The sequence below is a fragment of the Cheilinus undulatus genome, linkage group 13, assembly GCF_018320785.1.
Source record: "Cheilinus undulatus linkage group 13, ASM1832078v1, whole genome shotgun sequence".
NCBI classification, from domain to species: domain Eukaryota; kingdom Metazoa; phylum Chordata; class Actinopteri; order Labriformes; family Labridae; genus Cheilinus; species Cheilinus undulatus.
This window is the reverse complement of record NC_054877.1, coordinates 9,149,486-9,177,192: the sequence shown is the minus strand read 5'-3', so window position 1 is coordinate 9,177,192 and position 27,707 is coordinate 9,149,486. Positions and strand designations below refer to the sequence as shown.

At 41.3% G+C, this 27,707-nt stretch overlaps 1 protein-coding gene across 1 annotated transcript in view; it reads left to right on the top strand.

Annotated features, from left to right (window-relative positions):
• The first annotated feature begins 5,252 nt into the window (after window positions 1-5,252).
• Window positions 5,253-27,707, top strand: part of basp1 (brain abundant, membrane attached signal protein 1) — an 84,690-nt gene continuing 62,235 nt past the window's right edge. The window contains exon 1 of the mRNA XM_041803494.1: window positions 5,253-5,400. The gene's annotated coding sequence lies outside the window, so the exon portion shown is untranslated. The remainder of the gene's footprint in view (window positions 5,401-27,707) is intronic.

Below are 27,707 nucleotides of genomic sequence, written 5' to 3'. Positions count from 1 at the left end.
AGATGTCAGACAGCTCAAGATTTGAAGCACTAGAGACAGAAGGAAGAGCACTGCTGATCTTCAGGCAGAGATGAATGCTTCTAGATCAGAGTCTGAGAAAGTCTCCAGAATGACCATAAGCAGACGACTGAGGGAACAAGGCTTAAAGGGAAGAACAGCTGCTAAGAAGCCATTATTGAGGCCTGCAAACATCCAGAAACACCTCAGATTTGCCAGGGAGCACAAACACTGGACTGTTGATGACTGGAAGAAGGTACTCTGGACAGATGAGCCCAAGTTTGAACTCTTCAGTCAGCATGGTCGTGTTTATGTCCGCAGAAAAGCTGGAGAACGTTTTGATACCAGATGCATTGCACCCACAGTGAAACACGGTGGAGATTCCATTATTAGTGGGCAAATGAGTGAAAATCCACGGTATCATAAACAAGAACGTCTACCACAACATCTTAGTGCATCGTGGAATCCCTTCTGGGCTGAATCTGATTGGTCGTGGGTTCATATAGCAACAAAACAATGACCCCAAGCAGACTTCAAAGCTGTGCAGAGACTATTTGAGCAAGAAAAAGGAATCTGGAGTACTGGAACTGATGGACTGGCCAGATTGATGGCACAAAAGTTTCATCTAAAGCAAGTCTGTGTGAACAGCTAGAAACTATCTGGAACTCAATAACAAAAGAGACTGTGGAAAAGTCCATAAAAACAATGGCAGCAAGAATGTAAACTGTTATCAAGACCAAAGGAGGCCATACAAAATATGAAGTTTTTTGGTTATTATGTGTGAAAAAGGACTATTTAGTTGTTTCAGTTTGTTATTTGCCAAATAAATAACAATAACATTTTTTAGTTTTAAACAATATAAACAATATAAAATAGTTATGTTTCTCGTTTTTATGACAGGTGGTCTATTAAATTTAAGCACTGTATATACATATATATATACTTAGCACAAACAGTAAGGAAGTTTGTGATTGGTAGATTTTTCATTGTTGTAACAATGCTTCTTGGCAATAAATCTTATATTGCTCTAAAGCTTGTTTATTACACTTTTAAATGGTGCCACATTTGTAAGGATCATGCATTTGTGAGATGAGCAGCAGAGCTGAGTACTAACATACCTGTCATTGGGTCCCAGTGCATCAGAGGCAGTGCTGCCCCCTGCTGGTTCCCTTTTTAATTATATAAGGCCTGATGCAAGAAAACCAGGTAAGAGGATCAATAGTAATTTATCATTTAAAAACAAACCATCAAACTTGTGAAATCCTGTTTTTATCATCCAAGAAATATTTGAGGACACAGAGATACTTCTCTCTGCATTTTTGCCTGCCTGGGCCAAAAAGATATTTACCGTCTGCAGCTGGTTCAAACTCGGCCAGGCTCTTATCTAAAACTAGGAGATGTGAGCATCAGTCCTATCTTATCCTCTCTACTGGCTCCCAGTACATTTTAGAACTGATTTTAAGATTTTTCTGGTAACTTTAAAGCTATTAATGCTCAGGCTCCCGCCAACAACTTAGATATTTTAACCCCGTATGAGTCACTCTGAGACACTCAGCCAGCAGTCTCTTAGCTGTCTCGGGGGCCAGGCTGAAAACTGACGGGGACAGGGCTTTTTCAGGCTCTAGAACGCCCTGCCTGAGAAAATATGACTGGCTGAGTTGGTCACTTCTTTTAAATCCTCTAGACATACTTCTGTTGAAGAGCCTTCCCTGATTTTACTCCATTTTTTACTGTTTTATTATTTTTTGTTGTCTTTGCTGCTTATGTAGTACTCTGTAACTTAGTTTGAATATAAATAAAGATTTTTATTGTTATCATCAGCGGAGCCTGGGTCTGTTGAAGGTGGCGTCCTGTTGAGGCTGTTTGGGCCACGTGGTAAGATAGGTAAGATGATGTCTGTGTGTTGGCATGGCGGGTGGTGAGAGCCGGCATGGAGGGGGGTGGCTCTGGGACGCTGGAGATCACTGTTCAGCCCTCTGGAGGTGTCGGGGGACTAACTGGACGAAACACTGACGAAGGAGGGTTCCCACTTGACAACCCCTGCGAAGTGCTGGTTTCTTACTACCCATGAGTCTGCACGGTTGATTTGTGGAGGCAGATAGTAATGGATTAGGGATTTATTCACTGAGCGCTGATCCTCTTTATAGGGCACAAGTATCTTGTGTTTCATTCAAATTAAAAAAAATTATTATATTTATATTATTACCAGCAACATTCAAAATAAAGCATTGGAGCCATGTTGGCTCAGCGAGTGCCTGTAGAGGCCACACTCACTACACTGTACTGTTTGTGGGTTTGAATTTTGATCCTGAGGATGTTTGAGGCATGTTTCTCCCACCTTCTCTAAACATATTTCCTGTTTTTCATCAGCCTTCCCCTCATTTACAGGTAAAACCTTCAAAACGTACTCGCAGCTCCAGAAAATCCTTGGCAAAAACTTTTAAACATTGATATTATTCTATATTTATTTTAGAAGCTGACAGCATTTGGAATAAGAAATTCAGCGTAGTCTTCTATATCTTTTGAGCAATTAAATAAATAAAACTTTTGGGGGAGGAATGTTGTCTCATTCTTTTCTGATGTAGGATTCTAGCTCCCCAACAATCCTGGGTCATCTTTGCTGGATCTTTCCTTTTCTGATGTTCTAAGTGTTTTCTATTGGTAAAAGGACCGGATTGCAGGCAGGCCGGTTCAGGACCCATACTCTTCGTCTGTGAAGCCATGCTGTTGTGATGGATGTGGTCTGTGGTTTAGCATGTTCTGTCTGAAAAAGTCAAGACCTTCCCTGAAAGAAACGTTGTCTGGATGGGAGCATATGTTGCTCTTAAACCTCCATAATCTCTCTTTTAGCTCAAAATTACGCAGATCTTCTCCATTTTTGGAAAATATTTCTAGTGGCTCTAATATGCCATCACACATCATGTTTCTAATCATGATTTAAAACGAATATCACTGGCATCAAGTCAAAACCTTGTATCATTTCTATGATGTCATTTTTTCCCATAAATCAGTGCTATCAGTCACACTTTACATATTTTAGCCTATCCCAGCTGTCATTGGGCGAGGTACACCCTGGACTGGTTGCCACTCAATCACAGGGCTGACATATAAAGACAGACAACCAGGCATCTTCAAACCTGCAGCCAACTGAGAGTGATCAATTAACCTAATGAGCATGTCTTTAGTGGTGAGAGGAAACCGGAGAACCCGGAGAGAACCCATGTATGCACGGGGAGAACATGTAAACTCCGCACAACATTTGGCCCCCCTCGTGGCCCAATTGTTGAAAAACGCTCTAAAGTAACCTCTTGGGAGCCAAAACGCATGCTAAAGTGTCCTGGAGAGCCAAAACGCATGCTAAAGTGTCCTCGAGAGCCACAACAAATGCTAAAGTGCCCTCTTGGGAGCCGAAATGCCTGTTAAAGTGCCCTCTTGGTGGGCAAAACGTGTGTTAAAGTGCCCTCCTGGTTTGTAAAACACACTAAACTGCTCCCTTAGTTGGTTAAAACATGATAAACTGCCCTCTTGGGTGAAAAAAAAAACACTTAATTACCCTCTTGGGTGGTTTAAACATGATAAACTGCCCTCTTGGCTGGTTAAAACATGATAAACTGCCCTCTTGGGTGGTTAAAACATGATAAACTGCCCTCTTGGGTGGTTAAAACATGATAAACTGCCCTCTTGGCTGGTTAAAACATGATAAACTGCCCTCTTGGCTGGTATAAACATGATAAACTGCCCTCTTGGCTGGTTAAAACATGATAAACTGCCCTCTTGGCTGGTTAAAACATGATAAACTGCCCTCTTGGGTGGTTAAAACATGATAAACTGCCCTCTTGGGTGGTTAAAACATGATAAACTGCCCTCTTGGGTGGTTAAAACATGATAAACTGCCCTCTTGGGTGGTTAAAACATGATAAACTGCCCTCTTGGCTGGTTAAAACATGATAAACTGCCCTCTTGGCTGGTTAAAACATGATAAACTGCCCTCTTGGCTGGTTAAAACATGATAAACTGCCCTCTTGGGTGGTATAAACATGATAAACTGCCCTCTTGGGTGGTTAGAACATGATAAACTGCCCTCTTGGGTGGTAAAAACGCGTGCTAAAGTGCCCTCCGGGTTGGCAAAACATTACTGTTGCACTGACTTTTACGTTTAGCCCTTTTTTGATCTATGTTGAGCCAGAACTATATCTCACAGAACCAGTTTGGATTATCTGGTGCTAATATGGTGTTAAAATGCACTAGAATACAGGAAATGACATCTACTTAATTGAAAATGTTCTGGGGGAAGACCCCCAGACCCCCTGGGGATTTATTTATTTATTTATTTCTGTGTTATTCCCAGTCCAGTGTTGAATCTACACAGCTCTCATGGATGCTGATCCTGACTACAGACTAACTTGAGTAGTCTGTCTAGTTAGTCTGTTTTAAGGCTCTATAATGTGCCATTTGTAGAACATATACACATGTCTTAACTTAGTTCCCTCTTCAGTGGCGAGAACACGCTGTATGTGCCTTTTTTTTCTCTTGGCCCCTGCCCTTGAAAACGTCTGTGCACACCACTGCTGGAAAATCAACATGAGGGTTTCTAACATAAAATAACATGAAGATCAATCTTATCAGGAAACTGCTTGTTGGAGAGATTGCGGGGAACAGGAAACTAACCATCTACATATTTTGACTCATGCCCTGGGTTTCAGAGGTCTAAATGAATCAAAGCTTCTTTTCCCCACCTGTTGGTGTGAGGTGCTGTAATTCTTCATCAACAAGTGAATCCATTAATCCTTTAAAAGAGCGTGGAGGCTGCAGTGAACGACAGGGGGCGCACCGAGGCAACTAGACACTGATGGAGAGCGGAGGAGTAATACTCCTAAAAGAAGCGCAGGATTTATTACATTCCCATCCGGTGCGCAACGACAAACTAAACGATCAGAGGACGATAAAAACTCTAAAACAGCCTCAGTGTGTGCTGGAAGTTCAGCTTCATCTGGACAAAAAGAGAGGGCATGTTTCTGTTATATTTCAGTAGGAGTATTACTGATAAAACCAGTCTACAGTACTGGTGAATACTGAGACTAAACTACCGTTTCTACCCTGTAATCTCCACATATTCTCCATAAATAACCTTTACTCTTTAGATAAAGGAGGAAAAACGATTCAAAGACATTTTTATAAAAGCTGATTCCGGATTGTGCATCTGTGTGCTTGCCGTGTGCATGCACAATCGCACGCGCGTGCACGTCCATACGGATGCGTGTGCGCGCAGGCGGAGGATCGCCGAGCCAGCCGTACCGTGCAGGGAGCAGGCACAAGCCGCCGGGCGCGCAGGAGAAGCCGCAAAAACATTAGAGCAGAAACTGCGAGGAGAGCAGAGGGAGCGTCAGAACTTCAGTGTGCACGGTAAGAGCCACCACGGCGCAAGATTTTCACCTTCCCCGCATGATTTAGCCCGCTTTTGGGGCTTTTTAATGGTTTAATTTGATTTATTTTTCATCCTTTTGTCTTTTTCCATCTCTCCATCTGGGGAGCTGGGGCGCACGCTGCTCGGGTTGTTGGAGACAAAAGATGTGGAAGATTTGATACGAACAAAGAAAATAAAGGGACTAAACCTTTGCTGAGAGTAAATTTACACTTTCACGATTTTAGTCTTCTTCTTCTTGGCTGCTTTTTCCAAGCGACAAAACGTGCACGAGCCTCAAAAAGGGGTGTGTACAGTCTGGAGGAACACGCGCTGCAGCCTCAGACACATTTTCTCCCTTATTTTGTGTTTTGCACTTTTATTTTGAGGGAAAATGCGCACAGGAGCGTCTCTTCTCGCGCTCCAGGCGCTCTTTATAATTTATTGATCGCCCTGGAATTGTTTATGATTATATAATTTCTCCAGGCTGCCATGGCAACGCCGAGGGAAGGTTTTTTTCCCCCTCCACCAACATAATTTACACCCAGTAAACAATTGCAGAAATAAGAAGAGCTGCTCGCCCCACCTCTTTGTCTGTCTGTCTGTGGGGAGGTGTGACACCGTTTGGCTGCACGCGCACGCACATTTACACTGTCACACGCGCGCTCAGCGTCTGTAACCAGATTATGTCATGATTCAGATGAATTATTGATCTCATATTTCCGTTTTATTGCTCTGAGATGAAGGATGGAGGAGGGTGGGGGAGGAGGGGAGCGTGTAGAGGAGATGATGGAGAATTTGGGTGAGTGGGTGGGTGGAGGGGGGGGGGGTGGGGTAGGCTACCTTAAATCCCCCCTAAATCTCCTCCCATGCACTCACACATTAAGTTCATCCTTTCACTCCACTCGTGCTGCTGCTGCTTCCACGCAGGATGCTATTTCTGCACCGAGTCAAACTTTATTAGCCATCCTCCGCCGCCTTAATTGCCTGGTCCTTTGTTTGCCGCGGCACGCATGCGCAGTGGGAGTAGGGTGTGGATGGGAGAGATGCCACCTTGCCTATCAATAGGATGGAGAGGCGGCGGAGGAGGGCAGTCGCGCTGAAACACTCGGTTTATTTTGTGAATTTGGAGGAAAATCATCGAAATAAAATGTTTGAGTGGAGGTGTGAGTGTTTAGTTTGCTGCACGTGCGCTTTAGACGATGTTAGACGACGTTTTGCGCGTGAATGGAGCCACAGAGACTGATCCTGAATCAGAATGAGACCGTTTTTTCTCTCCACTGTTACTCCCTTTAAAGCTGTGCTGTGGTGCTGAAATAATCACTCTAATTTGTCAATTAAACGACTGAATAATCAGGTTAATAATCAATTAATCGTGAAAATCATCGCACGTGCTTCCAGATTGGTAAATCTGAAGATTTTCATCCTTATTTTATTAAACATTTAGCCTTTTGAGGATATTTCTCACCATTTATTTCTTTTAAGGGATAAAGATAACTGTACAGATGGATTCAGGATCAAATTTGACCTAATAAAATATTTTAATGGTGCTTAAACTGGTTTGATTGGTGGTTTACAGCCATAATTTTCCTGTAACAATCAAACAGGGAGCCATTATGAATCTGCAGCCGGGGAGTTTTATCATCACATGTGTTGTAAGCTTCTTTATAAGGCCGTGATATCCATGTTATATTTATGTAGCACCCCTCAGGGACATTAATTATTTCTGTGCTACTCTACTTTGAGAGTGTACATGTATAATGATCTGCTGTGATGAAAATGATCTCCAAGTACGATCTGAGGCTTGTGCTGAAAGCAGGGGTGGCCTTAGATGTCTGGAGGCCCCTAGCAAAGACCAGAATGAGGCCCCCTTCGTTATTTAGCTCAAAGCAATCATTGCAATCAGATAAAATGTTCTGAAGCATTGCTCTGCAGCTAGCAACTACAGGACAGACCCAAATGTGAAATATGAATATCCATCAGGTCTTCAGCAAACTCAGCACACTTCTAAAAACCAAGTATATGCTCACAGTTGGTGCAAAAGCCTTAATCTGGACACAAACGTAGATTTTTATGTCTTCATTCCATCATACCGGTCAGTACTCCATCACTTCATCATTTCAGCATGTCTGCAGAGTTCTATTAGACTCTAAATAAATGCCTTATCAGTGGCGTAGATCAGTGGTTCTCAAACTTTTTCACCCGAGGCACACCTAATGTTAAGCCAAAAAGGCACACCATATTCATATCAACACAAAATCAACTTTTTAGACAATATAACAGTCAAGGTGGCCCATAAGGGGGGTAAAGGGAGAGGTTTCTGGGGCACAGCCAACTGCGGGGTGGCAAAAGGTGGCTGAAAGCTGGCAAAAATTGGTTAAAAATGACAAAGAAAACATGGCAAAATTGGGCAAAAAGTGGCAAGACAAAGTAAAAAATGGGTTAACAATCGGCATAAGGGGCCAAAAAATAGGTTTAAAGGTTTAAGGGGTAAAAACATGTTTAAAGTGTCAAAAAGGCGGCAAAAATGGGTTCAGAGTGGCCGAAAAGGGTTAAATGTTGTAAAAAGGTGGTAAAAATGGGTAAAAAGTGATTTAAAAAATGGGAAAAATTGGGCAAAAAAGTGGCCAAACAAAGGCAAAGTGAGCAAAAACTGGCAAATTGATGGCAAAAATGGGTTGAAAATGTCAAAAAGGTGGCAAAATAGGTAACAAGTGGTAGAAAAGTGACAAAAAGGGTTAAAGTTGCTAGAAGGGGTTAAAAGTGATGAAAAAAAGGCAAAATAATGTCCAAATAATAGCACAAGTAGGCCAAAACAGACAAAAGGTAGCAAAAATGGGTTAAATGTGGTAAAAAGTTCCAAAAAAGTTGCAAAAAATGGGTCAAAAAGGATTTTTAAAAAGTTGCAAGATTGCAAAAAAGCAGCAAAAATAGTTTAGGTTGTCAACATAAGCGGCGAAATGGCTGGAAAAATGTGTTAACTTGGTTAAAATTAGAATGAATTAATAATTTCAACACCAATTTCAACTCAATAATAGCTTGCCAAATGAGGCGACTGTTAGCCAGGATGCTAGCACCAATGCTACTGATCCAACACACATGCACTGATATCATCAATAAATCACAACTGGGGAGGACCCATTCTCTGGGGGTTTTCAGGGGTCCAGCCAGATCTGTGTGCAGGCCTGGTTACAGTACTTGACATAAGGTTGTAGTAATAACGTATCGTACAAATCCCCACTGCACACCTAGACTTGCCTCACGGCACACCAGTGCCACACCATTTGAGAACCACTGGCGTAGATCTCGCTGTGAGGTCAGGATCCTCTTCAGGGACTTTTCTGATGCTGTTTTATCCAGTCATGCCCCCTTATTTACATTCAGAATACATGTCTTTATCATGTCTTCATCACAGCTACTGTAATAACATTCTATTCAAACTCATGCACTCTAAGATGGAGTTGCCCCCCTTCTGCAGCTGTAACAGCCTCCATTCCTCTTGGAAGGCTTCCACAAGATTTTGGAGTGTTTCTGTGTGAATTTTTTGCCCATTCATCCTGTAGAGCATCTTTATAGTCCTTCTTTGTGCACTGGGGCACGGCCATGTTGGAGTAGAAAAGAGCCTTCACCACACAGTTGGAAGCAGAGCATTGCCCAAGATGTCTTGGTATGCTGAAGCATTAGGATTGACCTTCACTGGAGACAAGGGCCGAGACCAAACCCTGAACAACAGCCCCATGTCATTATCCCACCTCCACCGAATTCACAGTTGGTACAGTACAGTCCGGCAGGTAATGTTCTCCCAGCATCTGCCAAACTCAAACTCACCCAGGCTTTTACTTTGAAAATCAGAAGCTGGAAGCTGTGTTTATCTAGCCTGTGACATATTCTACTGATGTGGGAACAGAGGGCTTCACTAGAGAACAGCTGTATTAGACTGGCCTTTTTTGGGTTTATTAGGAAACAACTATCCTACTGATGTATGCGTATCTGCTGAAATGATAGGACTCTCTTTATATCATTTTCCTATCTACTTTTGCAGAGTAGTGCTGTACTCGAGAATGGTCTTGGACTTGAGACCAGTCTCAAAACCACATTTTGGGTGTTTTGGTCTTGTCTCGATCTCGGATTGGCCAGACTCGAGATTTTCCATCAACCTTGTCATGCTTTTTAAAAATGGGTTTTTATTGTCTTGGTCTCGGGTAGTGTGGTCTTAAGTACAACACTATGGCAGAGAGACGTTCGAGGCTTATGGAAAAATAGGTAAGCTTCTGTTCTCTGGATTCTCCGGGTTTGAGGCTCATATGTCAGGCGAGTGAGATACAGCGCTCTAGCTTGCAGTCTGAAAGCCCTGACTTGTTTCATGCATGCTGAAATGAAAATCAAACCGTGACACTGCAGAGACACTGCAGCCACAAACCAAGTCTGAAACAGTAATGGGCTAGACTTCAGGCGCTCGGATGTATAAGGGGGCGTGTCTCAAACAATCTGAGACTCAACCAGACTTTGCTGGTTGAGCTGGAGCCTCCATGATTTTGAATTTTAGATGTCAAACTAGTTTGGTATTTATGATTCTTGGTCAGACAGTTGGACCGCAATTAGAATACTCTGGAAAACTGATGAGAAAGGAGGACTCACTAGATGTTCATCTCAGCCAGGATTTCACCGTTCTACTATTCTTTGATTTTTGTTGCACTCCAGGGCAGCCGGCTGAAGATGTCGAACATCCTCCATGTTAGTTTGTTAGTTTTTTTTCTGAAGTCCCGTTTGACCGTGTGTTTCTGTGAGATCTCATGTCTGTGAATAACTCTTCCTTCAAACAGCAGATGTGTGGTGCTCTTGGAGGGTTATAATTTTAACCCTGTGTGTGGTCTGCCATGTTTACGTCAGGATTTGAACATCATCTCATGTGGCCAGCCTATGCTAACTCATGTAAGGATATAATGCTCTCTGAGGTTATCGAAGTGTCTCTCCCTCACAGCTAAAGCCAGACCAACAGCATCCAGCCACTTAACATTATATTTAATCATCATTGTCTGCTCTACTTACCACTCTCCTATGTTTTTACTCCTGGATGGATAATTAGGGCTTCAGCACTGAGACGGTGCAGAGGACTCTCCTGAAACCCTTAGATTGTTATTATTTCTTTCTATGAGTTTGGCTAATAGGAAGTCCTTAACACACTCAAACAGTCTTGAAAGCTGGCAGATGCACCAGGCTTGGTGAGGAATTTAATAGACCTGTATTTCTAAATCAACAGGAAGTCCAGCATTTTGATTTATTTATTTTTTTACAAAAAAGGGAAAAGTGACAATTATGTGGGGTCCCTTTAGGATCAACTCCTCTAAGACGGTTCATTAGGTCTGCTTGGAATTTTCAGAGCTGTCAGAGGACGCCTTCATGAGAAAAACCTGTTCAACTCGTGAACAAAACTCAAACAGAGTAGCCATGGTGGCTCATCAAACTTTGAAGTCTCTGACTGTCTGTGATATTCTTGAAAACTTCACTGGACACCCACCAACCAAATGCCCAATCAAGTTCCCTAAATGTTTTAAAATAAACAGCAAATTTGAAAGAAACACCAAAAAAACAAAAAAACAAAACAAAAAAAAACCTGAACCTAAAATATCAATAAAATATTTCAGTAAATATTTTTTGAACATTCCCCTAAAAGGTAAAAATCCATGTTAATCCTGAAAATTTTCAAGGAAACTACCAAAAAAATGCAAATAAATTCCACAAAATTCCATGACAATGAGGGGGAAATGCTTCCAAACGTATCAAACAAATTTCCACCCCACCAGGGGCGTAGCTAGGGATTTCAGGCCCCCAGAAAAAAATTACACAGGGTCCCCCTTAACCGGCTAGCCAAGCAACAAATGTTGCATCATTTTTACAAATATCTTTGAATTTTAATGTATTTTTGAACCATGATTTCCCCATTTATGAGCAATATCTTTACTGTGGCCCTGGACAACACCATTTTGACATTTTTAAGGAAGGAGCAGGGGCCCCAATATTTTATTTTACTCTGATACAATTTCAGTCTGCCAACCAATTCATTTAGTCGCTTTTGACTCAAAAATGGTACTGATTACTCAGAAAAAATAAAACACTTTTCAGTGCAGGCTTCTCAAAGGCACCTCCCTATTGTGGGCCTGGTTAGTCAGCACCCTTTTGTCCCCCCGTGCTACGCCCATGCACCCCACCTAACTTCCCAATCAAATTAAAAAAAAAGAAAATTCAAATAAATGTACCAAATTTCCAAGCAATACCAAATAATCTATCAGATACCCCTAACTGATAAAAAAAAAAACATTCCTGTGGCAATTGATGACAATTTAAAAGCCCACCCTCAAATTCCTAATCAAAGTCTGAAAAAAACATCAAATAAATTTACAATATTTCCGAGAAATGCCTCTAAAAATTTTGATTTAAATTCCCCTGGAAAATTCTTATCAAATTTCCCAAAATGATTTATAGATTCTCCAAACAAATTCTTCCTAACATCCATACAAATTTCCCACATTCATTCCTAAAGAAAATTACCCCAATAACTCCCAATGAAAACGTAGACACGTCACTCAAATTTCTATGAAAAAACTTTATAAGTTCTGAGTAAATTCCCGAAATTAACCAAACAAAATCCCTAAAACTTTCATGAAAATTCAAGAAATTTTCATAGAAAATTCTTCCCACATTTCAAGCAAATTATTTAAACTTTAGTGGATGTCCTGGCAATTATCTACAACTTCTAACTGCAGAAATAAAAACTATGCTGAAAGCCAAAATATATTTTCTTCATATGTACATGCTGGGTCTTAGGAGGATCGTGTAAGGTTTTTTTTATTATGATGAAATAATTGGTTGTAAATGTTCCAAAGAAAAACACTTTCTGAATTCATGCTCAGCCATGTGATTCTGATGTTAAATTTTGCCTGAGGACTCTTTTTCTGTCTTCTATAAGATGTTCCCTCCATGAATTCACTAATAGATGACTAACAAGTGAAAATAAAGATGTTATATAGTTTTAAAATCACAACTTTAATAATAATTTTATTTACAACATGTCACTAACATGTCAAAGTGGTACCAGGACATGACAGGGTGATAATCCTGATGCGAAGCAGTGTCGGTGCTTGGATTCGCAGGGATGCTGCTCCTCTGAGCCGTGTTATACCATCACCATGGTAACGGGTGGGCTGTAGTAATGCGTCCTGACTGTCTGGCTCCTGATTGGCTCTCATAAATCCAGCCCTGGGTCCGCTCATTCATCCTGCTGGACAGAGAGACAAACAGCAACCTGATGAGAAGTTCTGACTGTGACTCATCCATTACCGCCGCCGCTGTCAGCTGACTGTGTGACAGGAAAGCAGAGATGTTGATGATAGCGCTGTGTCTGAGTCATATATAATGTTTGACACATATCCTTTAAACCCTTTTCTCTCTGGTGCGCCACAAAAGGATGAAGAAACGAGTGGTCATATCAGAGATGTGTGATGTTTGTGTTGGATGGACTTTGATTGGAGGCTTCAGTGAGTCATTTGATCAACACGATCACTTTCATTCAGACTCTTGATTAAACCATCAGCCTGTGTGATGAAGACTGGAGCTCATTAACACACAAAGAAGGACAAAGGGAGGCTGCAGCTGCTGCACATGCAGCCTACTGTGTGGGTGTGAGTGTGTGTGTGTGTGTGTGTGTGTGTGGATGTGGAGGTGAGGGAGGGTGCAGCAGCAGGTTGATTCTCCACTTCTGCTGCCACATTAAGACCTCTGGCCTGTTTCTCTGTAGTTTTCTGCACATCCCCCCACTTTATTTAAAACAAAATGTTAGTAAATGCATTCCAACTGTATGCATACACTATATGGACAAAAGTATTTGGCCACACCTGCCAATTAAATGAAGTTGTTACAATCAGACCTGTTGCCACAGGTGCATGAAATGGAGCATCTAGCCATGCAGTCTCCTGAATTAGAGTTCAGTGACTTAAAGCATGGTACTGTGATGGATGCCACCTTTGCAATAAGGTGAACTGGGAAATTTCATCCCTGCTGGATATTCCAGCATTATTCTAAAAGTGGAAGAGTTTAGGAACAACAGCAACTCAGCACCAAAACTGTGCAGCGGGAGCTTCATGGTTGGGTTTCCATGGCTGAGCAGCTGCATGCAAGCCTCACATCACCAAGTCCAATGCCAAGAGTCTGATGGAGTGATGCAAAGCACTCCAACACTTGACTGTGGAGCAGCGGAAATGTGTTCTATGGAGTGATGAAACGTGCTTCTCTTTTTGGCAGTCAGATGGGTGAGTCCGGGGTGGTGAAGGTCAAGAAATCATTGCATTGCTCCAACTGTGAAGTCTGGTGGAGGAGAGATAATGTTATGGGGCTGTTTTCAGGGTTTGGTCTTGGCCCCTTATCTCCAGTGAAGGCCAATCTTAATGCTTCAGCATACCAAGACATCTTGGACAATGCTATGCTTCCGACTTTGTGGCAACAGTGTGGGGATGGTCCTTTCTATCCCAACATGACTGTGCCCCAGTGCACAAAGATGGACTATAAAGACATGATTTGATAAGAGCCCTGACCTCAACAACGTCCTGCACCTTTGTGATGAACTGGAGGGGAGATTGTGAGCCAGGTCTTCTCATCCAACATCAGTGTCTGACCTCATAATTGTTCTACAGAATGAATGGGCACAAATTCCCACGGAAACACTCCAAAATCTTGTGGAAAGCCTTCTAAGAAGAGTGGAGTCTGTTAAAGCTGCAGAAGGGGGCAACTCCATATTAAAGTACATGTATTTGAAAAGAGCGTCATTACAGTCCCTGTTTAGCCCAATATGTGCATCTAAGTGCACAGTTTAGAATTTGTTCAGATGCATTTGCAATCTGTGTAAGAAATCTGTGCATATGATGTCACTTTTGCATTTTTCTTACTAGAGTCATCTTTGCATATTTAGGCCTATCAGCTAAAATATGAAGTCAAGATGATCTCCAATCATAAGCTGGACCGTACCGTTATTTCTTGCATTTTTTACATTCCTTTCTCAGTCTTGCTCTCGTGTTTCTGGCTTTCATACAGCTCTTACACTTTTGCAGCAGCTGCTGCAGGTTATAGCTCCTGTGCTAAATGAGTGGAGGTGTGAAATGGGGAAGTGGATTTCTTGGATTGTAGCCATTGTTAGCAGCCACTTGTTTTATGTTGTTTGACAGAGCAGCTCACGGCGGTGTGAAGGTATGAATGTTAAGTGTTGGCTGAGTGTTTATTCTCTCTGAAGAGCTGAAACAAGCTGCTGTTTCACACTTGCAGCTCTTAAAATCATGCGTGTGATAAAAACTGCCACAGTTTGATAGATAAGTGTCCATCTCTGCAGCTCTGTGGCCTGACAGGAATGAGGAAGTCTGATGTTGCGATTTCATGTCAAAGGAAGCGTGACACTGTGTATTAAATGACTTGAAACTTCTCAAAAGTTTATATCTGGGCTGTTTATGCTGAAGTGCAGCGGGGTACTTACAGCAAAGATGGAGGTCATGTGACAATCTTTAGTAAATCTTCGTTTCCCGACACTACGGTCCCTCCACCGCCTCTCGGTTTATATCTGCCCGGCTTTTTATAGATGTTGTAAAAATCTGCACAGAGTCGCAGTGAGTCAAGAACACTCGAGGTCATGTCCTCTGTGTTTCCTCGGGGAAGTTAGTGGTTTTAGAGAGCTGGGGGGATGTGATCAGAGTTAAAAATGACACAGAGATACTTCTTTAAAGGCCAACTCCTGCATGCATTTATTCAACATCTTCAGTTACAATGACATTTCAAACAGTTTTATGCATTTCCTACAAAAATACAGCTGTAGCAACATTAAAATGATGCCACATGATTCTAATTCTGCAGTAAAAATCAAACCACACCTGCTGCAGTCTAGAGAAAGAAGTTTAGTATGCTTCTCTGTGCACACCTGTGGTGACTGCAGCATTAATTACTCTTTGTCTCAGTCTGCTCATGCACCCTGAAGAAGCAATGTGCAGAAGCATGTTGGTGTTTATGAACTAGAGACCTTTTAATTTCAATTGCAATCCATCTTGAGTGCTAATATCTGATTGTTTTTATCTGTCTTTTTCGGTCTCAAGTCTTCAGCCTGATTTTTGAAGTATGCTAGACTTTCTGTTGAAGGTTGTGAGGCGTTCAGGGTGAAGTGGAAACATGCTGAGAAAATTTAAAAATAAATTCTGTACAAAGGAGGGAGTTTTTGCAAAGAAATGCTAAACTGGGCTTTAACTTTGAAAAGCACAAACCAAAAGTGTACTCCTACTTTTTCTTTCCTGTGACATATTGCACCAGTTTGGAAACAGAAAGCATCACAAATAGTATAATAGTAGTAATAGTATAAGCATTTTAGCCAAAAATTACAAAATTGCAAAATGCTGGACAAGTCACCATTCTTTGCATTAACTGCCAGGAAAAACACTGATGTTGCATGCAAAAAACAGCTTTACCACCAGTGTTTCAAAATAAGACACTGTGAAAAACAATGCCATTTTAAATGCTGTTCAACTCAGTGATTAGTGTCCTTTTCAGGACCATGGTCCAACCAGCTTTTTATTTTAAAATGCTGTTTTTTTTTACAGCTTCTTATTTTGAAAAGCTATCGAAAATGGCATTAAACCAATGTTTTATTTTGAAAATTCCAAAAATAACCCGAGCTTGCATGCATAAACAGCTTTGGTTCTGTCACTTCATGCAAAGAGGAGTGACTTTCCTGGCATTCTGCAGACAGAAAGCATTTGCAAAGGGGACATTTTTGGTACTTCTGGCTTGCAACAGTCGGGAATAGATTGCAAACCTAATGCTAATGCTGATAATCGCACACAGCATGGAAAAATAGGCGAGCCCTTGGTTCTCTAGATTCTCTGTGTATGGGATGTGTGTATCAGACACGTGGGATGCAGTGATTGTGCCACAGTCTGAAAGCCCCTATGTGTTAACATGCAAAATCAAAGTCATAGCCAAGACTTGTGTCAGTTTATATCAGTCTGAAACAGCCATGATGGGTGTTGAGGCCATTTCTGGCTTTTTGGTCTTTTATAAGATTCTTTTCTCTGGTAATGCTAAAAATATAATTTATTTTTCAATTCTGTTGTTCAATAGAATTTTGAAATATTTATACCAGAACCTGTAAGGGGTCAATAATCAGTTCTGTACACTTTTTTGCATACATACAGGCTGTTCATGACTGAAAATGCCCTATTCACACCCATTAAAGTGAAATTTTTTTATCCTCCAGTCATCACAGTAAAAACAGCATGGGTTTTATGATATCAGGCTTTCATTTTGAAGTCATTGCTTCAAAATTTTTTCAAGTTTCTCAAGTTTTTCAAGTTTCTGTCCCTGGTTACTTTATACAAATGTATTACAATTAAAAAAAAATAAAATTAAGTTGTTGCTTATTATTTATGCATGCATGTTATTCTAATTAATATTCTAAATAATAGTCCTTAATAATCCAACATAATCCAATTTATGTGTAGTATGTAAAATATTTAATTTTTGCATTTCTAACATTACAAGCATCAGGGTTTTTGCATATACAGGCGTTAAAAAGTTTAATTCCAAAGAATCAATCATTTCTTGATGCCAATGATCAGGTCTGATCGTTTTTTCAATACAACAAAAATGAAAAAAATATATATTTGTAGTATTTCTATTGCTATTTATGTATGGAGTCCATTTTTGGTCTCTTACACCCTGAGTGTATTAAATGCACTAAAGTTAAAGAAAGAAAACTGCATAAACCTCAGAACTGTTGCTTTGATAATCTCCTTCAACACAATCTTTTTTGTGTGTATTTAAAAGATATTACATTTTTTGTGTGTTTTTTACATTTCAAATATCAGGACTTTTACACTTAAACTGGCACTTAAAGGGTTAAATTCCAAAGAATCAATAATTTTTTTAATGTGTATGATCAGGTCTGATGGCATTTTATTTAAATGCAACAAACGTTGAAAAAATATTTAAATTTGCAGTATTTTTATTGCTATTTTTGTATGGTGACCACTTTTACAGTCTGAATGTATCAATTTATTAAAATTTAAGAAAAAAACTGCAAAAGAAAATCAAAGTTGTTGCTCATTATTTACACATTCAAGGCTGTGATAATCCTCTCCAATAAAATCCAATTGGGATGTAATATATAAAAAATAATTCATTTTTTGGTGTGTTTTTATGTGGCAAAAATCAGTGTTTTTGCACTTAAACTTGCATTTTAAAGGTTAAAATATTAAAATGTAATAAACAGTTGTGTTTTATGATCAGGTCTGTTCTTTATTTAAAAAACAATCCAAAAAGTGGGACAAATAATAATGTATACTGTTTTTTAAATTATTTTTGTATGCTGCCATGTTGGTCCTATTACCCTCAGTGTAACGATGGCTTCCAGGACATGTAAGGGTTAACTTTCATTCATTATGATTGATTAGTGAGCTCATGGTCTCTAAAATAACCAGGCTTGTGATGTGTAGTCTGACGTTACTGAGTGAACACATGATTCATGCAGACGAAGGTGCAGAGACTTTATCAAACAGATCATCATCATCGTTTTCACTTCCAGCTTTTGTTGATGTACATGCTGATCATTTTTAAAAATATTTTTGTGTATGAAATCCCTTAAAATGAGGAGGTTTCAACCTGAGAGGTTTAATCTCAGAGAAATATTCATAAACTTCCTGTAACTGTGGAGCATGCTCAGAATGGCCCAGCCAGTGTCGAACCTTTTAAGGTTTATACATCCAAGCTTAAATTAACCCTTTAAGGACATGATCTGGGTGAGTTCATCCAGCTTCGGTGAGTCAGCTCTATTACAGTTAAAAGCATCAACATTTTGAAATACTCGAGAGAGCAGAGGTCATCTCAACACCAACACTAATGTGATTGAACAAATGCTAATTCCCATCTTTGACCCGGGGTCTGCTGTGGCTCACACTCTGTTTCTGCTACTAAAGTGAATGAAAATGAATCAGAAGTGGCGTCCGGCTTTTCCTCGTGTCCCCGCCTGCTCCGGTCCCTCCGGAGGTTTTGAAGGCAGCGCAACATGTCCTCGTCCTCAGCAGCTCTTTCACCATGAGCGCCATCTGTCACATCGCGCCTCGTCTTCCAGGAAATTACAGCTCAAACCCAACGCGACAACGTTATCTGATATGTACCCCGGCGGGGCGAGGATGGACTCGGAGATCTCAGCTCGCTCTCTGCTGAATCCCCAAATCCACTCACTCACTCTCGCTGTCGTCCTTGTGGAGTTCAGAACTGTTTGGCAGCAGATAAAGGGACGATCCGGCCATTTTTCATCTACCCACCTGCCCTCTTATCTGTGGAGGAGACAGATTTCATCCTAAAGCATGAGAGACCCTGAAAGCATTTAAGGCTAAAAAATGGACCCAGACAGTTTTATTGAAAAAGTTGGCACCTGTTACTGCAAAGTAAGGCAGAGGATAGAGGGGTATTTTAAATTTTGTCAGCTCTATCAGTAGCTGACCTCACAATCTGGAACTTTTATTACAGCTGTATCAGGTGAAGTCCTGTCAAAGAGTAACTCCTGGCTCAGAATGAAACTTATTTTCCCTTTATCAGACAGTCAATCCTGAAGACACAAATGTGGCACTGCTCTCGTTTCTTACCAGGAATATCTACTTCTGTTTGCTTAAGTTAATTATTAAAATCAAATATGTCTCAAAGTTGGAGTTGTGAACAACAAGAAGATATGAAAAGTTGAGTCTTCCGATGTTACTGCAATATGGAGCGGTGTTCAATCTACCTTGGAAGTTGGATGTTGGAGCTGGGAATGACATCACATTTAAGTTGAGCTGTTGCCATCTAATAACTCAGGGTTGCTGAGGTTCCTCTAAGTTTTCGAGTCACAAGTCCAACTTCAAGGGTCAGGATTTCTGAATTTCGTCATCAGTGTGGTTTGGTAGAAATGTTTTATCTCTCCATAGCAGGTTTGATCATTCACCACAATTTCACAGATGCTTAGTTTCACTTAAAGAGCCCTTTAAGACTGATCCAAAGACTGCAGTCTCTAACACATTATCTTGTTTCTATTTCTTTTAAAAGAATCAACGTCACAGAGTAATGAAGAAAAGGTAAAACAGAGTTCATGCTCGTAGGTGCTCGGCCTCTTCGAGTTTATGTCGCAGTCCCAGATCTGTCAGCTCCCATCAACCAGAGAGGAACTGACGATGAGAGGAAAACTACAGGAATATCGCACCAGTGTTTTTATCTGAAAGTGTGGGATGTGATGAGGGTATGTCTCAAACACCAGCAATGTGTGACATTAAACCGTGAGGTTAGCGTGGTTATAAATGATGGTAAGAAGGTGATTTGATGATTGTTGACAACTGGGGGAAATCTTGATATTTTGTCATTGACTTTCACTGTTAGACCCCGACTGATGTCTGAGCCATAAATATTATAAGTGGATCAATCTTCTGTGGTGTGGTTTGTTGAGGTGACTTAAATGGCAGCCATTAAAGAGTTGAGTGTGGATGAAGCTTTAGTGGGAGTTTGATCAGAACAGAAACAACATCAAAGCTACACTGAGAGCTTCAATCGGTGGAAGAGGAGAAAAGAAGTGGCAGCACAGGCCGCCTACGTCATGTGTTTTTTGCTCTTATTGGCCTGTAGTGAGCGTGACAGAACATTTATCCAATCACCCCCTGAGAATTTTTCAAAAGGTATTAGCATGTTTTTAACACTGTCTATGGGGTGTTGTCCAAATGGATGTGACATATATCTGCTGCCATGTATACTGTATGTCAAGCAGTCTTTCTGGTTTGTTAGGTTAAACTGGTGTCAGCTGTTATTTTTCCTGCACACACATAGACACATATGGACGTTTCAAAAAGTCCCACTATAGAACAGGCTAACAAGCTCTGCTGAGCTAAAAAAGCAAACGAAAATCAAGGAGATGGTGCTCTAAAATGATTCTAAACCCTTGTCAGTGTTTTTCATTCCTTTTTCCTCATTAATGCAAAGTGTCAAGCTGCAATGTGTCTTGTTGCAATGCGTCACGCTGGAATGTGTGAAGTTGCAAAGCATCATGTTGCAAAAGGTCATGTTGCAATGCATCATTGTGCAATGGGTCACGTTGCAATGCGTCACATTGCAAAGCATCACATTGCAAAGCATCATGCTGCAATGCATCACGCTGGAATGTGTGAAGTTGCAAAGCATCTTGTTGAAATAGGTCATGTTGCAATGTGTCACGTTGCAATGTGTCACGCTGCAATATGTCACGCTGCAATGCATCGTGCTGCAATGCGTCACGCTGCAATGCAACGTGATGCAATGCGTCACGTTGCAATGCGTCACATTGCAAAGCGTCACGCTGCAATGCGTCACGCTGGAATGTGTGAAGTTGCAAAGCATCATGTTGAAATAGGTCACATTGTAATGCGTCACGTTACAATGAGTCACGTTGCAATGCATCACACTGCAATGTGTCAAGCTGCAATGCATCATGCTGCAATGCGTCACGCTGCAATGCGTCACACTGCAATGTGTCATGTTGCATTGCGTCACTATGCAATGCGTCACATTACAATCCATCACATTGCAATCCATCACGATGCAATGCGTCATGCTGCATCGCCTCACGCTGCATTGTGTCATGCTGCAATGGGTCACCTTGTAATGCGTTGCATTGCAATGCGTCACACTGCAATGTGTCACGCTGCATTGCATCACGCTACACTGTGTCACGCTGCATTGCGTCACGCTGCATTGCGTCACGCTGCATTGTGTCACGCTGCATTGCGTCACGCTGCATTGCATCACGTTGCAATGCGTCACGTTGCAATGCAACGTGATGCAATGCGTCACGTTGCAATGTGTCTCGCTGCATTGCGTCAAGCTGCATTGTGTCAAGCTGCATTGCGTCAAGCTGCATTGTGTAACTTTGCAATGCGTCACGTTGCAATGTGTCATGTTGCAATGCATCATATTGCAAAGCGTCACATTGCAAAGCACAATACCTAACCAACATGACCTTATCTCAGGTGACGCCAACATTGATATGTGCTAGAAATGGTTACACTACCTTACATCACATTGCATTAGGAAAAATTATGTTTTATTACGTAACGTTGCCTTACATTGCCTTAAGTTTATTACCTATTTTTTCGTTATCTTGTGTAGCATTACCTTACATCACCTTATATTAGGTGACATTATAAACTACATAACATTATGTTGCCTTACGTACTTGATCTCTCATTATGCTAGCTTATGTTACTTTAGTGTTTCCCAAAGTGGACCGTGGACCCACCCAGGGGGTCGCAGGGGAGGCACAGCAAGGCCAGGCTAAGTTTATGCTGCCAGCTGATGACCAACCTGTGTGAGGATTTTGCAAAAGGCTGTTGCCTCTGCAAAACAAAATCATATCAGAGTTGGACAACGAAAATGAACTGAGAGAGGCAGTCTCACTGCTGCACCCGAAATGCAACAAGATCTGTAGCACCAAATAAGGCACATTTTACACGTGGGGCTGAAAATATTTTCATCTGCCAAAAAAATTGGCCCGATAGAAAAAGTTTAGGAACCACTGCCTTATGTTAGGTTATATTACATTGCAATACATTAAGTAACATTACCTTGTGTGTTGTTGCCTTGCATTGCTTACATTACATTATTTTGTTACATTACATTGCATTACGTTATGTAAAATTAAGTTACACAATGTTACATTATGTTACACTATTTGACATTATATTGTTACATTGTGTTATATTATGTTATGTTACATTATGTTATGTTACATTATGTTACCCTACATTACCGTTCCTCGTGTTACCTTTTGTTACATTACATTAAAATGCATTGCACTGTGATGCAGTGTGAAAAATTGTTTCGTTACATTGCACTGTCGTGTCATGTTGCCTTCGGTGCTCCATTGCTTTGCTCTGCGTCACTCATGGGCCGTCAGGACACTCAGAATCAGGCTGATATAGTCTCATCTTCTGCTTTTAGGACACGCTGTTATTAAAACAAAAAATATGCATGTAAAATGTAGTTTAATTATCAGTAAATACTGCTACTTCTGCTCTTTAATTGATGCAATGTTCCTTTAAGTTAGGCTGAAAATGTAGGTCTTGCTATGATGAATTCTGATGACTGCTGTATTCTGGTTCATTCTGATAAAATAAGTGCTGTGTGCAGGATTTATAATTTTGAGTAACTTATCATTTGTAAATGTAAAAAATGTGTCTTTGTGGCTGAGATGATTTTAAATAAGGACCTCTTCGTGGCTAAAATTGCCTGTCCATGCTTTTATTGTATAATTTTCACATTGTGAACCCACAGTGGCCTCTGCATTGTTAAAAGGCTGATCTCTCATTGTACTCCTTGCTCTGCTGTAACACAGTTGATACCAGGAAGACCATTAAAGGCTGTCTAGACTGTGTGCCCTCGGTGAATCCTGCCCGCCCGCCTGGTGCTGGATGATGAACGTCTCCTCTCTACCCCCCCACCCCACCCCATGGCTGTTTTCGGGGTTAGCTAGAGTTTAGAGTCGACTTTGTCCTGTCTCCTCGCCTGTCCTGCTACCGAGTGTCTCTGAGTGAATGAGTGCTCACTCTCTCTCTCTCACTTTTTCTCTATGTCTCTCTCACTGTTGTGGCTGGGGACAGCGGACGCCCGCCACCTCCAATTTCGCTCCAGCGGCGTCTGGCTGCAGACTGCCAACGTGCTGGTGACAGGGGTCATTTAGATGGACGCTGAGAGGGCCAGTTTAGTCGAGCCAGCCAGTGACACAGACAACTGGAGGAAAAACAAGGCCTCAGTGGCTGGATGTCTGAGTGTCCTGCTGATGTTTTTGTAAGGAACAGATGCACTTTGTGTTGTCTGAGCACCGCCTGAAGCCACTTTTACTGCTGCGTCTCTGTAATCCTGAGTCTGGTGCCATTTTCAGGTCACTGGCACAGCATTACCATACTCAGAGTAGGAGAGTGTAAACGGAGTCACATGACTCACATTCAGCTCCTTTATGTGGCACCTCTGGTGAGCTGGTGTCCCTCCTTGGCTCGATTGTTCTGAAGGTTTAATCCGGATGAGAATGATCCAGGTTTGGTAATCCACTGTGTTTCTACCAAAGATCATCTAATCCAGCCTGCTTTCAATCCTGTTTTCATGGGGACAGATAGATTGGATCATCTCGGTCTAGGAGCAGACTTTGAACCCTATTTCAAGCTTTGGATAACTTTTAAATAACTGGACCAAAGCTTTGAATATGGATCACTAATTTCCTTTTAAAGAAACTGCAAAGAACGATGCTAGAGAAGATAGATCACAACTTTGACATAAAAAGATGCTGTTAAAAGGAAGTGAAGCTGTGATGTCATTAAAGGGGAAGTATAGAAGAGTAGGAGTATCATGTTTGGTTTGTGTGGGCAGCGGCAGACACTTAGAGCTCTCTTTAAAATAATCATCTTATTTTTCAGTGAACTCTTTGTCTCCTTTTAACGTCTGAGAGAATCTTTCCCCCCTCGCTGATTCAGATTTATGGAGTGATATTAAAGATGATTTCACTGAAGATGTTTTATGTTTTCCTGTGCACTCAGATCACGCTGGTAAAGCGGATCGTAAACATCCTCGAAGAGTCCCCAAGAAGCCATCAGGAGTTATAACCTCCGTGTCTGAGCTCAGAGGAGGGGCGGAACCAGGGAGGGATTTTTAACACGCCTTGTGTTGTTGGTGTGATTAAATCAAAGCCATGATGATTGGCAATGAAATAGCTAGCTACATTTATGACAAGTTATTTAACCTGTTACTCTTCTTGTCCTATATGACAACACCAGTATCTGATACCTGGTACCTGAATTTTCAACAGTATTGGATATATTTCCACCAGTGGTATCCAAATCAGAAAAACCTCAAGGTGTAGGATCCTCCAGAGGCTTGCAGTCATGCATAAACCAACTATTCGGTCACCCCTAACCAGGGGGGCCCAGTCTTATTTACTGATAAGTGCCGTGCAACCCTGGTTGGTCCAGATGGAGGAGTAGTGGATGGTTGGTGGATGGCCACCATGTCCTAACAAGGCTGAGACATCAGCAAGGAGGGGGCAGAGTCATGTTTTGGGCTGGAATCATGGGGAGAGAGCTGGTAGACCCGTTTAGGGTCCCTGAAGGTGTGAAAATGACCTCAGCAAAGCATATAGAGTTTCTGACTGACCACTTTCTTCCATGGTACTAAAAGAAGAACCGTGCCTTCTGTAGCAAAATGTTCTTCATGCAAGACAATGCACCATCTCATGCTGCAAAGAATCCCTCTGTATCACTGGCTGCTATGGGCAAAAAAGGAGAGAAACTCATGGTGTGGCCCCCATCCTCCCCTGACCTCAACCCTGCTGAGAACCTTTGGAGCATCCTCAAGCTAAAGATCTATGAGGGTGGGAGGCAGTTCACTTCAAAACTGCAGCTCTGGGAAGATATTCTGAAATTTTGCAAAGAAATTCAAGCAGAAATTCTCCAAAAACTCACAAGTTAAATGGATGCAAGAATAGTGAAGGTGATATCAAAGAAGGGCTCCTATGTTAACATGGAACTTGGCCTGTTAAGATGTTTTTGATTGAAATAGCTTTGATTTCAGTAAATATGACAACTTAATCCCAGCAATAATAGTCTGTCTTTTGGCTCCCAAACTTGATTTGGTACAAGTTGGGCTTCTGAAAAGTGAATCAAACTCAGACATAAATGGAAGAAAGTAAGATGGCTCTTAAACAGGAGCCAGATACTGTGGTTCACATAAAGAGAGCTTTCTTAGAATAGGCTTGCTTGTGAATCAGTCCTCAGTCCCTCACCGAGCATGCTTGTGACAAGGAAGAAAAGCTGTTAAAAGGGGCTAGCTAGCCCCTTAGCTCAGTACAAGACTCTTGTCTTCTTTCATCTGGCTGGGCATGTAGTAGGAGGTCTGCAGGACTGAGTCCTTTTTATATCAGTTGTCTGTCAGGTTTACTGGTTATCCTGTGGAAAACATCGCTTTTTTAAATTCAGGGATCATTGCCACTATATGCAGAAATGTTCTGATGGTAATATAGTATGCAGTACCATTTAGAGCAGGGGTGTCCAAACTATGGCCCCTCGGCCAAAGGCGGCCCGTGGTCCAGTTTTCATTGACCTGCAGCAAATTCTAAAAATAAATTATACTTCATAGTTTCAACACTAGGCGGTGCTACCAAGCTAATTCTGTAAACAAACATCTTGACAAGAACAATTTATTGATGAGTACTTCCTTTTGTGACTAATTTGAGACAACACTCTGCATGGTAAACATACTGGCAACCAAAATAATAACATAATAATATCTTGTTTTCTAACTGCCTGATGGGTTACGACAGTAAATAGCAGAACCAATGATATCCCAGGGGTGGAGCCATATATCGCTAGGGCCATAATTGAAATCAGCTGATCTCACAGGGTGCCCATCAGCTGATTTGCTTTAAGCACACCATTGGCTAAAAGCTTTCATGCTGCCTTACTTAAACTGTTCTTGTCAGGCCAGGCTCTACTGCTCTCTCTGCAAGCTGCTCGTGCAGCCCTCCTCCACCCCAGCTCCTCCTCCATTCTTAGTCTGACTTGATCATTGACCTTCAGTTGTCATTGATGCCTGCTCCGCTCTCTGGTTTTTGCTGCTTCTCTCCCTGCCTTATGCTTTCCTTATTGTCAAAGGAGGAGTAGGAAGGGCAGGGGAATTCTTGAACAGCCACACCACCAAATATAAATAACAGCAGTAGGTACTCATTAATAGCTGCTAATAATAATTTACAGCTAATATAGCTGTAAATTATGTGTGTTTCTTGCCAAAGTGGACCCGAACTAGCCATTTAGGCATACTCCGTCACTTAGCATATCTTAACCTACATTATATTGGTTTTTCAAACTTTCCCATACCTCACCATGTGGATATTAAAGTGCCCCCCACACCCTTATATATTTCTGTGAGCTGCTCTCTGTGGAAAAAAGTTTGGAAACCCCTAATTTAGAGCTTTAACAAACTAACTTTCCTCCATTGCCATGGTCACATGACTTCAAGTAACTGATTTCAAGCAATATCTTTATTTGTGTTAAGGTGGTGATATCTAGAGGACATAGGCAGACAGAAGTGGGGGGAGAAGCCTGGAGAACAGATCTATAATCAAGCTCATACCAGACATGCTTTGAGACATACTTGGTTTTTATGTGATAATGATATTAATGAGTACATTTCTTTTGTTTTATCAAGATCATAACTTTTTATTTTGCTGTAAAAATACTGGTTTTCTTTCAATGATGAACCAGTTTCTCATCATCCTGAGAAAATAACTAGTTATGACAGGAAAATTGATGTTGTTATCTCGTCTTTTGATCAAACAGCAAATAAATTCTACGATATTTTTGTGAATTGGGTTTTCAATTTCATCTGAATTTCTTTTATTTATGACATGAATGTTGGAAAAACAATCAGCTCCAGAGAAATGAAGCTTCAAAATACCAGTACTGATGTAAAATATGTGCACAATCTGAAGTTAATGAACCAAATCATGCAAAACAGCGATATCCCATTAAAGCCCATTTCCCACCAGGGCGGCCCGCTCCATTCCCAGAACCTTCTCAGAAATGTCACTCGGCTCTGATCCATTCTGAGAAACCCGCTCGGCTCTCCAGTGCAGCCCCGCAGAGATATTGATTGATGTTGGACCGTGTCTGGCTCCGGGTGAAGCCAGGGGCCTCGGGGATCCGTGCAGACAGATGGAAAGGAGGAATGGCGAGGGACGCTGGGACGGCAGGGCAGCTAGCGGTGGGCTTTAAGCTGCAGAGCTATTGATTGACACCAGAGACAGAGCCGAGCTGAAAGAGAGACAAAGACGAAAGAAATATTCTGGACTAAAACTATCCCCGGGTGGTTTTGGTAGCCACATGGAGCCGCTACGCCACAGTGATACCTGCAGATTAAATCTACCTCTGTAATATTCGTAGCACTCTCCGTGGAAATGGACGGCACTTCAGGAAACGGAAGATAAGAAGTAATTAGACAGATCCTGTATCTCATCCTATCAGACTAGAATAATCTACCTCTCTGTTGGAGTTTCACATATTTTAATACTTTCTTCATCTCAAGGTTACTGTAACATTGGCAAGAAATTCATAGCAGCTGTTTGTACTGTTGGCACACCGAGACGTGGAAGATATTTTGTCCTTGACTTCAGTAGAAAAGATGCTCACTGATGAGAAATACCGCAACATATCAAAGAGATAGTAAAGTCTGAGTTTAAACTAGAATA